The sequence below is a fragment of the Denticeps clupeoides genome, chromosome 10 (genome assembly GCF_900700375.1).
Source record: "Denticeps clupeoides chromosome 10, fDenClu1.1, whole genome shotgun sequence".
NCBI classification, from domain to species: domain Eukaryota; kingdom Metazoa; phylum Chordata; class Actinopteri; order Clupeiformes; family Denticipitidae; genus Denticeps; species Denticeps clupeoides.
In genome coordinates this window covers 19540220-19554856 of record NC_041716.1, presented here as the reverse complement: position 1 = coordinate 19554856, position 14637 = coordinate 19540220, and the positions used below count along the sequence as shown (strand labels likewise).

The 14637-nt window shown below is 47.7% G+C and overlaps 1 protein-coding gene across 6 annotated transcripts in view; it reads right to left on the bottom strand.

Annotated features, from left to right (window-relative positions):
• Positions 1-4042, bottom strand: part of zbtb46 (zinc finger and BTB domain containing 46) — a 60480-nt gene extending 56438 nt beyond the window's left edge. For 2 of the 6 annotated variants that reach the window (XR_003751094.1, XM_028994634.1), the window contains exon 1: positions 3475-3778. The gene's annotated coding sequence lies outside the window, so the exon portion shown is untranslated. Of the gene's footprint in view, positions 1-3184; positions 3338-3474; positions 3782-3852 lie in introns of those variants that run through there. The other 4 variants (XM_028994630.1, XM_028994629.1, XM_028994628.1 and 1 more) reach the window with 4 other exon arrangements.
• Positions 4043-14637: the final 10595 nt, after the last annotated feature.

Sequence of the window (14637 nt, the reverse complement as noted above, 5' to 3'; positions counted from 1 at the left end):
CGCGGTTTTACAGTCTCTCTCTGGCAGGCGCGCCGACAGACTAAACTGTCCACGGGAAGAAATAAACAGGGACTTCGGGCCTCACCTGAACCCTCGTATGGAAACGCCCGGATCCATCACTGCTTAGTCCGTTCGGCGAGTTACAATTCTTACAAATTTATAATAAAATAAAAAAAACATTCAATATTTTTATGCGCGGGATAATTAGATGGGCAGAGTGTGACAATGAAAACAGGGAAACGTACAGGACACGACTCATCTGGAGCCCAGCGGATAAACTTCACCTGAAGATCAATTACAGGCGTCTCAAGGGACATTTTTTTTTTTGGATTTACAGCAATAAACACATAAAAACAAGAAATGACTGCTGGCTACTGGTCTGTAGCTCGGAAAGGACGAACCATTTGGCGTGAAATCAGAAGGTATACGCTGAAAGGCAGAAGGTATACGCGACGTTTTTTAGAAACGTTGTTTAAAAAAGGAAGCGCGTTTAGACGTGATTGACAGCTCTCACACACCCTGCTTCCTCATTCTGGACAGCTTCTACCTCCATCTCAAACTAGTCACGTAGCCTAGCGGGTAACACAGCCACAAAGTCCCAGGTTCAAACCCCACCTGAGCAAGACACTTAACCCTGAGTGTCTCCGGGGGGACTGTCCCTGTCACTTCTGATTGTGAGGCATCTGATAAACGCTGTAAATGTACATGAATAGGACATTAACGAACACCACCAACATGCTACGTCAAAAAAGAACGCAGGCAAGTAGGTTTATTAGATCGTATTTTCTGCGCTGACGATTAATATGTGTGTGTTTTGGATAAAGATGACACCGGGGCACTCTGTACTCGCACACGCCCCCGACTTCATACGGCCCGAGGCGGACAGAGACGAGCGTGTGAGGGTTAAACACGCCTGCAGACTCCGGGTTTAAAGTGCAAACATCCTGTATTTAACAGCCAGCGCCACCTCCACAAACGGAGGGGTGTTTTTAACAATTAGCGACAGACAGAGAAACTTTCGGCGGAAAGAGAGGGGGATTCAACAGCAGCACAAGCAAATTCCCCCCTCCCCCCGGGCCCCTGCATGCACACACACACACACACACACACACTCAGGCCCCCAATGAAATATTAAGGAGGCACCTGAGGACACAGGTTGTGTAGGGGTGGGTCCTCTTTACTCCACCCCCCTCAATGCACAGAGTAGCTAATCCACAGGGATGAACCTGTCTGTGGAGTCCAGCTGTCACCCACCCCCACCCAGGACCTCCACCCACCCCCAGCTGAATGAAGAGCACCTGTATGCAGCCCTGGTAAACGGTAAAAAGCTAACAGGACGCTTTTAGTGGCTGTTTGTTGTAGGGGGGAGTTTGGTTGGTGGGATGTCGGCGCCGGTGGAAACAGGTTGTACGGCTTAAACAACAACAACAAAAAACTGCCTCCACGTTTCCAAGGGAACAACAAATTTATAGCATTTACATTTATAGATCTCGGCACATTTTGATTAATAAAAATAATTGACTGATTGATTTCTTGAACGGTGGCATTGCATTATGGTTACACCCACACACATGTCCCCGTATTCATACACACACACACACACACACACATGTAAGATCTGACATGGTTGGTGAAGCAAGATAGTCTCTGGCGTTGCAACAGCTGAAGCTTCCTAACCTGTTACCCACACAACTCAGCCCACAGACCAGGGAGTGGAGATGCAGCCATGAACAGAGGCACTCCACCCACACACACACACACACACACACACAAGCTGTGTCGTGTCAGCTAGCACCCCCATTCTACACCCCCCTCGCTCCAGTAAGACCAAATCTTCCACCCCCCCACCTCTCTCTCTCTCCCTCTCTCGCACCACCCTGCCTCGCTACCAACCTCCTCCCCCGAAACGACCCTTCCTGTGAAAGCGCTCCGCAGCCTCCCTCAAAGCGTGGCAAACAACAAAACATTTCTATTCAGCGCTATCTGCACTAAACACAGCGGTTAATTACGAACGCGCCCCCCACGTAGACCAAAAACCAAACTCCGATCCTCAAACTGGTCACAAACACACAAGACTATACAACATTACACAATAATAGATCATTAGCAGAGGAAACGGGACAGATGGGATATCAGGTCATAATATTAATCATTTATTATCAATCAATCAATCAATATATAAATAGTGTGTGTTGGATACTAGAAAATAGATACTAGAAAATATTTAAGATATATTTTTTAAATGGCTTATGGTCAGTAGTGAGATGAGAGATGTGATGCATCACAGGAACATTAAATCCTTCAGTCATATAATAAAGTGGATTTACGACGACTTGGAGGACTTTTCAATGCAAATAAATGGATGAAAATGGATTAGATCAGGCCCAGCCGACACAGGAACAGTTTCTTTCCCCTCGCCTCCTAAAAAGCTGTAAACTTGTATTACTTCTGTGATCTTTTATCTGTATATAGGATTTTGACTATATCGTAAAATGTTGTCTTATGTGCTTGATAGACACTATCGACCGGAATCAAATTCCGTGTATGTGTTTTCTCTCGTACATCTAGACCTCGCGCGGCTACATTCTCCGCCTAAATTTACTCCTGGGCTAATCAGCTTCTGTAGATACGATGGTGACCTGAACAGGAGAACTTTGGAGAGGCTCTCCCACGCAGCCATTTAAACAGCAGGTCCTGGAGAAGCAGCGACACGAGCAACTTCTCTGCAGAGCGGATAAATAACTGTCATTATTACCGTCATTTAGCACTTTGAGGAAACCTTTCACATATTGATTTCTTTTGTTTGTTTGTTTTTCACAAGCAGGCCAAACTTAACAGAAGAATAAATCAAATGAATTAAAACAAGAACAGAATCTTTATTTAAATAACTGTGCGTTCAGGAAAGTGTCATACCCGACCTTTAACCCCTCACTGCCTGGCATCCAGCATAACCCCACCTGAGAAGATGTGGCGAGTGGGATTGTGGGAATGCGGGATTCAGCCCACCGCCACTTTACCAACCACACACACACACACACACACACACACACACCCTCACCAGCACTGTGTTTGCAAACACACAAACTGGAGTACTGTCAGCTGGCAGAGAGTACTGTGTGTGTGTGTGTGTGTGTGTGTGTGTGTGTGTGCGCGACACACAGAAAAGCCCCGCTGACCCGCTGACCTCCAGTATGTAGCTGTCGGTCCAAAAGTGTCCAAAAGTCCCGGACACCTGCAGCGTGACCCCACGTCGCACGTCGCCCGACCTCGTGTCGACGTTCGCTATTCCGGCGGTAATAACGCCGGTATAGAGACGGACGGCGCGCGTGTGGATCCGCGTGGATTTGTTGACGTCGCGCACGTGAACGGGCGTCGTGTCGCGCGCTCCCGCGGCCGGCCGGGCGCGCTCCCGCGGACGCGGGGTCCGCTCCCCTCGGAGCCTCGGCGGAAAATGGAGGAAGAGACGGAACTGACCGGCTCGGAGCGGGCGGACAGGGGTCCACGGCCCCGCGAGTCCGACGCTTCCGCCTTCACTTTCCAACTTGAGAAGTGCGCGGCGGCGGAGCGTTAAAGAGAGACGCGTTAAAGCCCCCGCCGCGTCTGGCGGACGCCGTTGACGCAGCAGAAATGTCCTCGCCGGGCATTTAAACCGCTGACAGCCCCGCGGGGGAACCCGTCCAGCTCGGAACTCGCGTGGGGGGCGTGAGATGGAAGTTCGGGTGAAAGAACCGATGAAACGCGCCCCGCACGCACGCACGCACGCACGCACGCTCGCTCGCGACAGCATCGTTACACCTGACTCCGCTCCCCAACTTGAAGCCCGTATTCGGGCGGGAAGTGCGCGACACGTACCTGTTGACCCATGGGGTCCGACGTGACAGCCGTGGCGACGTGACGGTTCCCGGCGCTTTTTGGTGTTGCTCGCTGTAATTCCCCTCTTCTCTCTCTCTCTCTCTCTCCCTCCCCTGCTTTCCGTGTGTCGGTATCAGGAACCAGCCTCCCCCTCTCTCTCTCTCTCTCTCCCCCTCCGTCTCTCTCTCTCTCTCTCTCTCTCTCCCTCCGTCTCTCTCTCTCTCTCTCCCTCCCTCCGTCTCTCTCTCTCTCTCTCCCTCCGTCTCTCTCTCCCCGACTCCGCTTCGACCGAGACTCGAACACAGGAAATGAGGCAGGGCGCAGCGCGCGCATGCTGGGTACAGCACCGGCTCCTCCTCCCTGTAATAACAGCAGTAATAACCCCGCTTATTATAATAATAATAATAACCGGCGGCCAGGTACATTCATGTGTCGTTTCTGCGTTCCAACAGGTTGCTTGGCACCATCGCGCCGCGTGAACTCGTCGTCACGTCGGCGTGTCCCTTCCGTCTGTCCCCTGGCGGCGTGACAGAGTCTCGGGGTGACGTGGCCCCGCGTGGGGTGCGCCTCCACATGTGGGCGTGAGAGTGGGGAGCGTTTGACGCGCTTTGTCCACTGCGATTCCGCTCCGCCGCGGATGGAGCGGCGCCCCCTGCGGGCGAAAGGGAGACGTGCGGCTCGTGCGGTGATGTAGGCCGGGGGGCAGTGCGCCGGAGGGGGGGGGGGGTCCTCCTAATCAGCCAATAACAATAAACCTCTTTTATTGCGGGAATGAAAGGCCACGCCCACAAATAATACATTAGGAAGGACCTGATCTTTCAACAATTCCATTCCAGATTTATACTGCTAATATACTAATATTATGCTCTGGAGCAGAGCGGCAGATGAAGCGTTTTTTTTCATGATGCATCTGCTCGATTTTCCAACTGAATTCAATAGTTCTACAGGAGTTCTACAGGAATAAATGAAACAGAACATTCAAAAATGTTCTCGTGTGCATTATGCCATGAGCAGAAACCTCTACAGCTGTCTTCTCCTCCGCACCCGGAATGATGGAGAGATGTTTTGCTCCACGTCTGCCCAGGGAGGGGGAGTCCTTCGTCATCGGCTGTGGGGGTAGCTGGGGTTGTGGAGGGGCAGCTGGGGTTGGGAAAGCACTCTGGCTGGCAGACGCGAGCCAAGGGCCGGATAAGGGAGCTTGTTGGGCTCTGTGGATTAGTGTTTCTGGCCTGTAGCACACAGACAGTGGCCCCGCCCCCATCTCTCTCTCTCTCTCTCTCTCTCTCCAGTCCGGGACCGATGTTCTGCTGCCACCACAATCCGTGTCAGAAACAAGCTGCTTTTCTCAAAGCATCTCCCTACTCACGCCAACATGGCCTTAGTGCCAATCCTCCTGACACAACAGCAGCCTGGCTGACCTCACACACACACACACACAAACCTCCTCACCCTCACCCCTCATCTCTCTCTCACTCACTCAAGAGGGGGGCTTAGTCCTCATTAGCTCCCTCACTTATTTGTTCATTCCTATCATGAGCTCCTATCAAAGCTGCCCTATGAAGGGACATGGGCCGGGAGGGGACGGGGACCACACAGACGAAAATGGGCTGCTGACCAGACCAGGGCTTCCTCCCCCCTGAGATGCGCCGCTAGGGTGGCTCAGATGCCACACAGACGTACACACTCATGTCACAAACCAGGGACTGTGTTAAATAACTACCGCACCTTACCAAATAAGACAGAGGCCTGGTCCAACCAAGGCGCCTGAATTACCGTAATTCTGAATCGTTTCCACATTTTTAAATATCACATGTATTCAAGATAAACAGTACTAGTGGGAAAGGAAGAGGACACGTAATCAGAAGGTTGCCGGTTCGAATCCCGAACCGCCAAGGTGCACACTGCTCCCCACACACTGCTCCCCGGGCGCCTGTCATGGCTGCCCACTGCTCACCAAGGGTGATGGACACATTTCGTTGTGTCACCGTGGGTTGCTCCGTGTAGCCGCTGCCACACAGCAGTGGCAGTCAAGGCGGCGCCGTGCGGCTCCTCAGGACGCCTCCCGTTATAAACAGTTCCGGTGCTTTATGATGCTTGTGCTCTAACATCAAGTTCACCAGTCAGTGTTGGAAAGCGTCTTCTTTAATTTGTGAAGAGAAATGCGATTTAATTTTAATCCATTTAAAATGTGCTACTAATGAGGCCCGTGACGTGTTTGAGGACCATGACATCATTGGTAGCTGATGGTTCGCTTCTGATCACTGCGTATCCGCACTTCGATGTAAAAAATGGTTTCGTGTAGTCAGGACACACTCCTCTAGCTTCTCAGGAAGTGCAAGGCAGTAAGTAGACACTCTGCCAGTGTAAGGTGTGTGTGTATGTGTGTGTTTGATGGGGAAATGGGATCTGTTTAAAGACACATGGTATCTGCTTTGTACCCAGCAGGGGTTCGAGTCTGTAGTGAGTCCTGGGAAAACCCAACCAGCAGCGTTGGACCCCGTTTGCTGCTCTTTTTGACAAATGACTGCTTGTATGTTGCTGTTTTTTTCGTGGCAATTCGATGTGTTATCTACCTAAACACACAAATGGAAAACCACACACAAGTGCATATGTCACAATTAGAAAAGAAGCGAGACTTGTTATATTAAAGATGGAAAGTGAGACTAGCAAGTGAGACTTGGGTTGAACCTTGACCAAAAAAAAGCAGGACCATAAATACCAAACATTTTAATCTGCAAAAAGAACTCGAATCATTAAAGTAAAAAATACTTAAGTTTTTTCTCCTGGTGGGTTTGGATAATTTTAGCATTGTTAAAATAAGAACCTATATTTTGAGATGACTTGTTTCAGAGCTGCGAGCATCAATAGTCCTGCTCGTCCCTTAAAAAACGTTTTCTATTTCACAAATAATCATTTCAAGAATTAATGTTGCTAGTGAGACGTTTTTTTTTTAACGCCTGAATAATCTCACACACACAATTCTAGGCCAGCCAGTTTGTCTTAAAAGAAAAAAAAGATCTGTTGTTTATTTCCAAGATTTCCCGGCTTGTTAAGATTAGACTTTTTTTTTTTTTTTTTTTGCAGTTTAATTGCACTTTCTGTCCAGCCCCCAGCCCCCCTGCCGCAAAGCACTCCAGCATAATTGGTCGCATCAACAAATCGGCAAAAAAGAAAGTATATATAAATACAACTGTCATAAAAATAGCACAAGTGGATCGCTATCGCTCTGTTTGTTCCTGCCCGGCGCTGGTGTATGCAAATCAGGCCCAGGTGTTTGAGCTCCTGTGAAGAGCAGAGTTCTGAAGGGAGATCAGTCCATCTGATGATGTTGACTGAGGAGAGAAATCTTTGCAGGCTCCCTAGCCAGTCACAGAAAACAAACAGACAATGAGAGGAGCGAGGCTGACTCGAGGGAGGGAAAGGGAAGATAGACGGTGAGAAGAAGAGCCAGATGGCCTCAGACAGTAGAGATGGACTTTGCTGACACTTCCTCCTCTCCACCACCAAGCATCCATCCACCAACCAGCCAGTACCTTGGAGACCACCTTGGAGAACCTGATGGAAGAACCAACTGGACACCAAGTAGTAGGTTTCCCCCATGCCCAGACTGGTTTCACAGCGGCTATTTCAACTTTAAGAGGCAATATTTAAAAGATCTTTGATAAAAGCTCTGATGATCTATCTGGATGTTTGGGTTGGTGATGGATGCTTATTATTATTCCAGATGATCTTCATGCATGGACCTTACATACATTATTATAGGGTTTTAGCTTTCATTGTTCCTATTTCTGTTACCCCTGTCCACCGCATTGATGGTTTGTGTAGTGAGTACACTTTCCCAAAATGTCTACCAGGACATGATCTTCATAGACGCTGCAAACCAGTTGGTTGTTCTACCAACATCTACTGCTTTGAGTTTGAGATAAAACAATTTCCAAGTCGTCCAGCCAGCAACATGGTTCCTCCCACACAGCCCCTTTACCCCAGCTGGCACCGGTCTTCAGCCCTCCTACACGCCCCACCAAGGCACTGTTTTCTCCCCTCAACAACAGAGTCTAAGGTGACCTTCTCTGGCTTGTTCCTCTGCCTGCCTTTCTTCTTCTCCTGCTCTCTTTTTCTCCCTTCAGCTCTTTCTCTATTCAACTAAAAAACGAAGGCTGTCCGGACAGAGCGTTGCCTTCTACGTTTCAATGTCATGTGCTGTCTGTGCGTGTATGTAGAGGAGTTTTTTCTCTCTCTCTCTCACCAGCCTCGCCCTTGCCCCTCACCCCCATCTAAATCTCATTTACTCCCTTGGAACTTGGAAGGGAAAAAAAACAGAAGAGAGTACAAAACGACCTTCTCTTCCCCGAAGCAAAAACATAGTCTTATTGTGGAGGTCACCCTGTTGATGCAGCTTCCCGACTTGTTTTAATGATGTCGGCGAGCATAGAGAAGGCGTCCACGACATCTCCTTTTCCGATGGAGACGCCACACAAGCTGTCAAATCTTTTATTGTTGCTGAGTGCAAAAAATGTTGTTCCCATACGCCACTGCCCAGACCTTTGACCTCTTGTCCCAGTCACCCTCCCTCTTGCTGACCTAATCGGGCTTAGGGACAGGAAGGAGTTAAAAGTCTTCCTTCCACGTCTCCTTAATGACCCCTGGCGTCCCACTAGACCCCTTTCATTTGACCCCGGTGACCTGTTGAGGCCATGACACACTCCCACACCAGGACAAATTACCTCTGACCCCAGGGAAAAGGGGAAAGTGTCACCCTCGAGAGTCCCGGGGTTACTGTGTAGCAGCATCTCTATTTAGTGGGTTTTGATATATGATACATATGCATTTCCTTCATTGACTCAGTCAGATTGCAAGAATGTGCATATGTGCCTGGGCTAAATAGCAGTCCGCGCTGGCACATTCCCTCACGTTGCTGACAACCCGGCCTGCTGGAGAGTTCCAACCCCAAAACCAGGAAGTGGCGCAGTGGATGAACCAGGGTGGGAAACACCTCAAAGCCTGCGGTAAAGAATTAATGCACCGGGCTTCCCCAGGGTCAGCCTCGCCATGGGTTTTCCCAGGGTCACGACCCAAAACAAGGGAATCTGGTCCAGGACATGTGAGACAAAATCCCCACCCGTCCTACCTCTTTTTGCCCTCTTTCTTTTTCCCTCTCTCCCTTTCTCTTGGCGATCCCCCTGTTCCCCGTGTCTCCTCCGGCATTGTCTCCGGGGGAGGGACGCTCATTTTTGTCATAATCACCTTGGAGATTGGGGACCTGCTTGTTCATCTGGCTGAGTGGCGGTTAATACGAGGGGACAGGCCTGCCTCTCCTCTCACCACCAGCGTAGCTGATAAGCGCTCCACCCCCCATCGCCATGTCTTCTTCCTCCCTCACGCTCTTCCTCAATCGCTGGTTTACCTCCTCACGCGCTGTTCTTTGTCTCTCGGAGGGTACGAGTTGGCATCGGGGCCCGCGGTGTCAGGCTGTAGGTGTATAAGCTGCTTACGAACATGCATCGGCGCGAGGCAGATTGGGATGCCTGTGTGTGTCGGTGTATTTTGGCACATGCGGGTGAAGCCCGAATTCAACCAAACGCTCGCTGACGCGGGTGAGTGGCGGTGCGAGGGAAACAGCGAGTTTGGTATCTAGGTGGATGTGAATGCGTGTGGGACATTTCCCCTCCAAACACACACACACACACAGGTCTGCTGACCCACAGAAAAGTAGACACAGCTCACCCTCCATGAGCAGGGAGAGGCATGATGGGAAGGCGTGGGATGCGCCGTCCAGCTTTTTTTTCGGGAAGTGGGAAGGGAGTGAAGTCATTAAGGGAGGTATGAGGGGGGAGGGGCCGAGGGGGTAATTAAAGGCTGGGGACAATAATAAGGACGCAAGAAGGACTGTTCTCAGGGTCCAGCTGACAGATCACAAAAAGACACGAAATACAGTGCTGTGCTGAAGTCAGTTGTGTTGAAGCAGAAAAATTCAAAACAGGAATAATGGCTGAAATAAAATAGTAATACTAAAAGATTTAATGTACATAAAAAACGAGGACGTACTGTTGCACTGTGTTTCACGAGTCAACAGCCAGAAACAAAATCCTTGTGTGTGTCACATACTTAAAGGCCAATAAATCTGATTCTGAAATCTGTACACAAGCACATTTATTGCATTCGCTGACACACAGACACGCCCACTTTTACACATGAAGATTTATTGTCGTGTATTGTAATGTGTAACGTGGATATTTCAAGCAGATGTCACACATACCAGATGAACAATTTTTCATAAAACTATGTTTCTGTCCTCCAAAACAAACACAGCAATGTTGAGAATTCTCCTCTTCCTCCTCCTCCTCTTCCTCTCTCGCATGGTCGGCCTCCCTTCATTTTGGATTTTTTTTTACATTTTCTTTTCTCTTATTCCTGCTCCCCTTCGCTCTCAGGTTGTGTAGAACAAAAGGCAAATGGGCTGTGAGGCGCAGCATTGCTCAGAAACAGGATTATTTAAGGGTTTAAAAAAATGCAAAACAAGGAAATGAATAAACCATTAACACTTAAAGCAGCTCCACAGCAAACCCAGAATTCCCCACAGAAAGGCCAACAGGAGCATTTTAGAGAACATTAAGATGTTGCTGAAAGGACAGACTGCAGCAGAAAAAGGCGAATATGTGCGGCGGGGAGAAGGGACCCTGCAAGGAGAGAGCGGAGGCTGGGAGAAGAAGGTAAATAGAAACCCCAATCAATACAGTCTCCACGAGCAGCCTGCTCCAGCGCTCCGAAACTGGGTCAAACAATGAGAGGAGAGCTCTTCCTCACCGGCGGAAAGGAGCGAGGGAGGGTCGGTCACGACCCTTACTAACCACCTATATCAGCCTCATATCGTCCGGGGAGGTGGAGAGCACAGCATGCTGGGAAAACTTCTTCTGCGATTAGGCCGCCGTTGGTCTGTTACATGACCTGGAGCCTCATCTATTCGACTAACTGTTGATTTGCATGGTGTCAAACATTATATTTACATTTACAGCATTTATCAGACGCCCTTATCCAGAGCGACTTACAATCAGTAGTTACAGGGACAGTCCCCCCTGGAGCAATTTAGGGTTAAGTGTCTTGCTCAGAGACACAATGGTAGTACGTGGGGTTTGAACCTGGGTCTTCGGGTTCAGGGTGGTAGTAGCCTAGCGGGTAACACACTCGCCTATGAACCAGAAGACCCAGGTTCAAATCCCACTTACTACCATTGTATCCCTGAGCAAGACACTTAACCCGAAGTTGCTCTAAGGGGACTGTCCCCTGTAACTCCTGATTGTAAGTCGCGTCTGGTAAATGCTGTAAAAATGGTTCATAGGCGAGTGTTTTACCCACTAGGCTACTACCACCCTGCATGGTGATTATATAATGTGAGTGTGTTGAGTGTACTAACGTAACTCCCAGTTATAATATAACATATACTGTACATACTACATGCTGCACACACCAATAGTTTTCTTCTTTAATCAGCGTTTCTACATTTTAATCTAGAACCATTTGACATTAAGCAAAGATGTCACACTAGGGTCAAGGTTTCAGGAAAACACCATGGATTTTTTGACATTAGATCATTACACATCGTTATGTAAGTTGTGAAGTTCCACCAGGTAAAAACCCTGGGACTGCTGTCCTCCAGAGGACAAAAGACCCATCTGATTTCCCTTCCTGACTGGCAACCACTGTGTTCAGTGTGCGGACACTGAAAAGCAGAAGTTGTGGTTCTGTTGTCACCCCCCCCTTATCTTTCACACACAGACACCTACATTAAACAGTAAATAAGTAGGTAAATAAATAAATGAGTTATTTATTAATTATTCTTTATCTAGTATAGCCAGAATAACTACATTTACACCCAGTGTGTTGTGCTCCTTGCTCCCGGGGAGAAGCTGGACTCGGTGGCGACTGTGATGGGGAGATGAAACCGGGACGTTGGGGGGCGGGGCTGTACTGGTCTCAGCACCCATGTGCATCTGGGTGACATGACAAAGAAAGAGAAACGGGTGCTGCTTGTTAGGATGGGTGGGTAGGGGGAGGGAATCCCCCAGAAGAGAGTGGGTGGGCGTGGCCTCATGCTGTTGTTAGCTGAGGTCAGGTTGTGTGATTAGGATAGTGGTGGTCACTTACTGGAGGTGGGGGAGATTCAGGGTGCGGCTGGCTGTTACTCACACACACACACACACACACACACACACACACACACACATTAACAGACAGGAAGTACCAGAGAAAAGGGAAGCGATGTGGCACGTTACTCCTGAGCAGAGTTGAACCCGGCCTGCAGAGTTCAGCGTGTGCCGCTCACCCCAGCCAGCTCACCGCAGGCAGCGCCGACCCCTCACCCATCACTGCGCTCGCACTGACCCATCACCCGCGCTGCAGCTCTGGCACGCACACACAAACACTCCCACACACACACAACACATGCATATATACAAACATTCATATACACCAAAAATCCATACGCATCAAATGTTCTGTAGGATTAGACTGTGTGTTCAATTCTTTATAAAGTAACCACAGATTCTAGATTTCTCTGTTTTCTGGTGAGTGTCCAAATGACAAATGCGCATGTGCACACGTACACACACACACACACACACACACACACACTGGCAGTGGTGGGTTACTTATCAGACGGGGGTCAGGGCTCCTGATGACCCCAGCAGCAGGTCATCAGTGTCATTCATCCAACCGTGAGTTTTATGGCCCTGAGCCTGAGGGGTTCTGGAGTGTGTGTGTGTGTGTGTTAGTGAAAGTGGTTTTGTTGTTCTCGGGCTATTGGCTTGGAGGGGAATAGAGCAATTTAATTGTCGTATGCATTCATCAAGTAACAAACCAGTTCTGTTCAGTAGCATACTCTACACACAGCACTATAACATCAGATCACAAACCGCTGTGAAAGACTAGATACTTTATAGATTACAGATGGCTCTATTGACTTGTTACTACATTCAGGTGACAATGAACATGCAAAAGGAGCCAAACTGTAAAGTTTTAACCAAATAGACTTTAAAAAAGAGATGCTGATAAAACAAGATAACTTGTTTTATTATTGTACTCCCTAGTATTTTGCTACTATGCTATCATCATTAAATATGTAGAGTCGTATGTCTGTTCCAGTCTAAAATAAAACCATTTTGTGTATTTGTGATTGATATTTTTTGAACAGGTCGTCTAATCTTTTAAAAAAGCAGGAGTACTGGGCCCTCTAGTGGTCAGAAGTAGAACTGTCTCCTTCACGCTGGATTCACTGGCAAAGACAGGGTGACAAGTGAAGACTTAACCCTCACAAGAAGTCTCTGGGACTGAGATTCGCAGAAGGCGGCCTGGCCTGCACCGGAGAAATGAAAAATTCATTGTTTTTCATAGGGTTTTCATGTGACCGATGAATGTTCAATACATTTCTTTGTAATTTTAAAGTTTTGTAAAGGGAAATATTCCAGAAAATTAACGAAACGATAAAGCAAACAGCCTTTTAAGTTATTTTAGGGGAGTAACAAAAACGTGTGACTACTTTTAAGATTTGAGATTAAAACACGTGGTTAAAGGGATTATTTTGTTTAAGAAATTTTGTTTAAAAAAAGACAATAAACAGAACAATAATAATGTATTTGAGACATTTATTATTAGAGCTATTTATTTAGCTATAAACAGATGTACAAATAGTTTTTAAAAATGATAACCGGTTCACGTTTTCAATTCATCAGATCCCACTCGGACTTAAGTTTTTTTTTCATACAAAATTCATACATTCTGTCAGTCGTTGGTTATTATGAAGGCGACATCAAAGGAAAAAAGTGCAATTCAAATGTGCAATTAAAAAATATTATTTTCAGTACAATTTAGAAAAAGCCATTTTATGTATTATGGGAAAAGGGTACTTGAACATAAAAATGCATAAAATTACACAAATATCTCATTTAAATTGTTTTAATTAAATGACAAAAAAAAAAATCTGTAGAACATCATTCTTTTCATGGACCTGCTGAACATACATGAATGGTGCCCTGATCCGAAGCCGGAAACCAGTTTCTTATGAAGGAGTGGCGGGTGGAAGAGACGTTTCATGGGCTGACGAACCTGAGATTGAGCCGGAGGTTTCACCATTCTCAGGTTGGACAGTCCTCGAAAGCATCACTCAGAACTCACCAGCGGGTTCACGAGAGACGAGGCCTGGCCTTTTAACCAGCGAGGGTCAGGCAGGCAGCAAAGGTCATGCAGCAACATTTATCCAATCACACCACAGCAACAACAGGCACCAAGACTGGTCTCGGTCCACACAGCTCTAAATACATCTGACTGCACTTTTTAAATCATTATTCTTAAATATTTAATATCCCCTGAAGCTGATTTTTAAAAGATTCATTTCATTTTGTAATTAAAATTTTCCTAGCAGCACCTTGAAGTGTAATTGAAATGGGAATTCTGCATTCTATAAAAATTCAACACTGAAATCTGCTCCTCGTTGAGCTCAGACAGCCAGTTTGTCAGACGTGGGATATAAATCTGTCAATTATTACATTACAGGCACTCAGAGGAAGGATTAGAGGCCTGGCGGCTGGTGCTTAATGCACCCACAGCCTCCAGTGTCTGTAAAATCCACACAGGTTCACATCACACTGTACAATGTGCACAGGGAACCATCCATCATGCTGGCTGAAGTCCTCCTCGGCCCCAAAACGTCCGTCTCTCGCCCGTTATCTTCACCCCAGCCTGCAGAGATGCCGAGGGAGAGCTCAGAAACACACCACGTGCTTTACCTGTCCT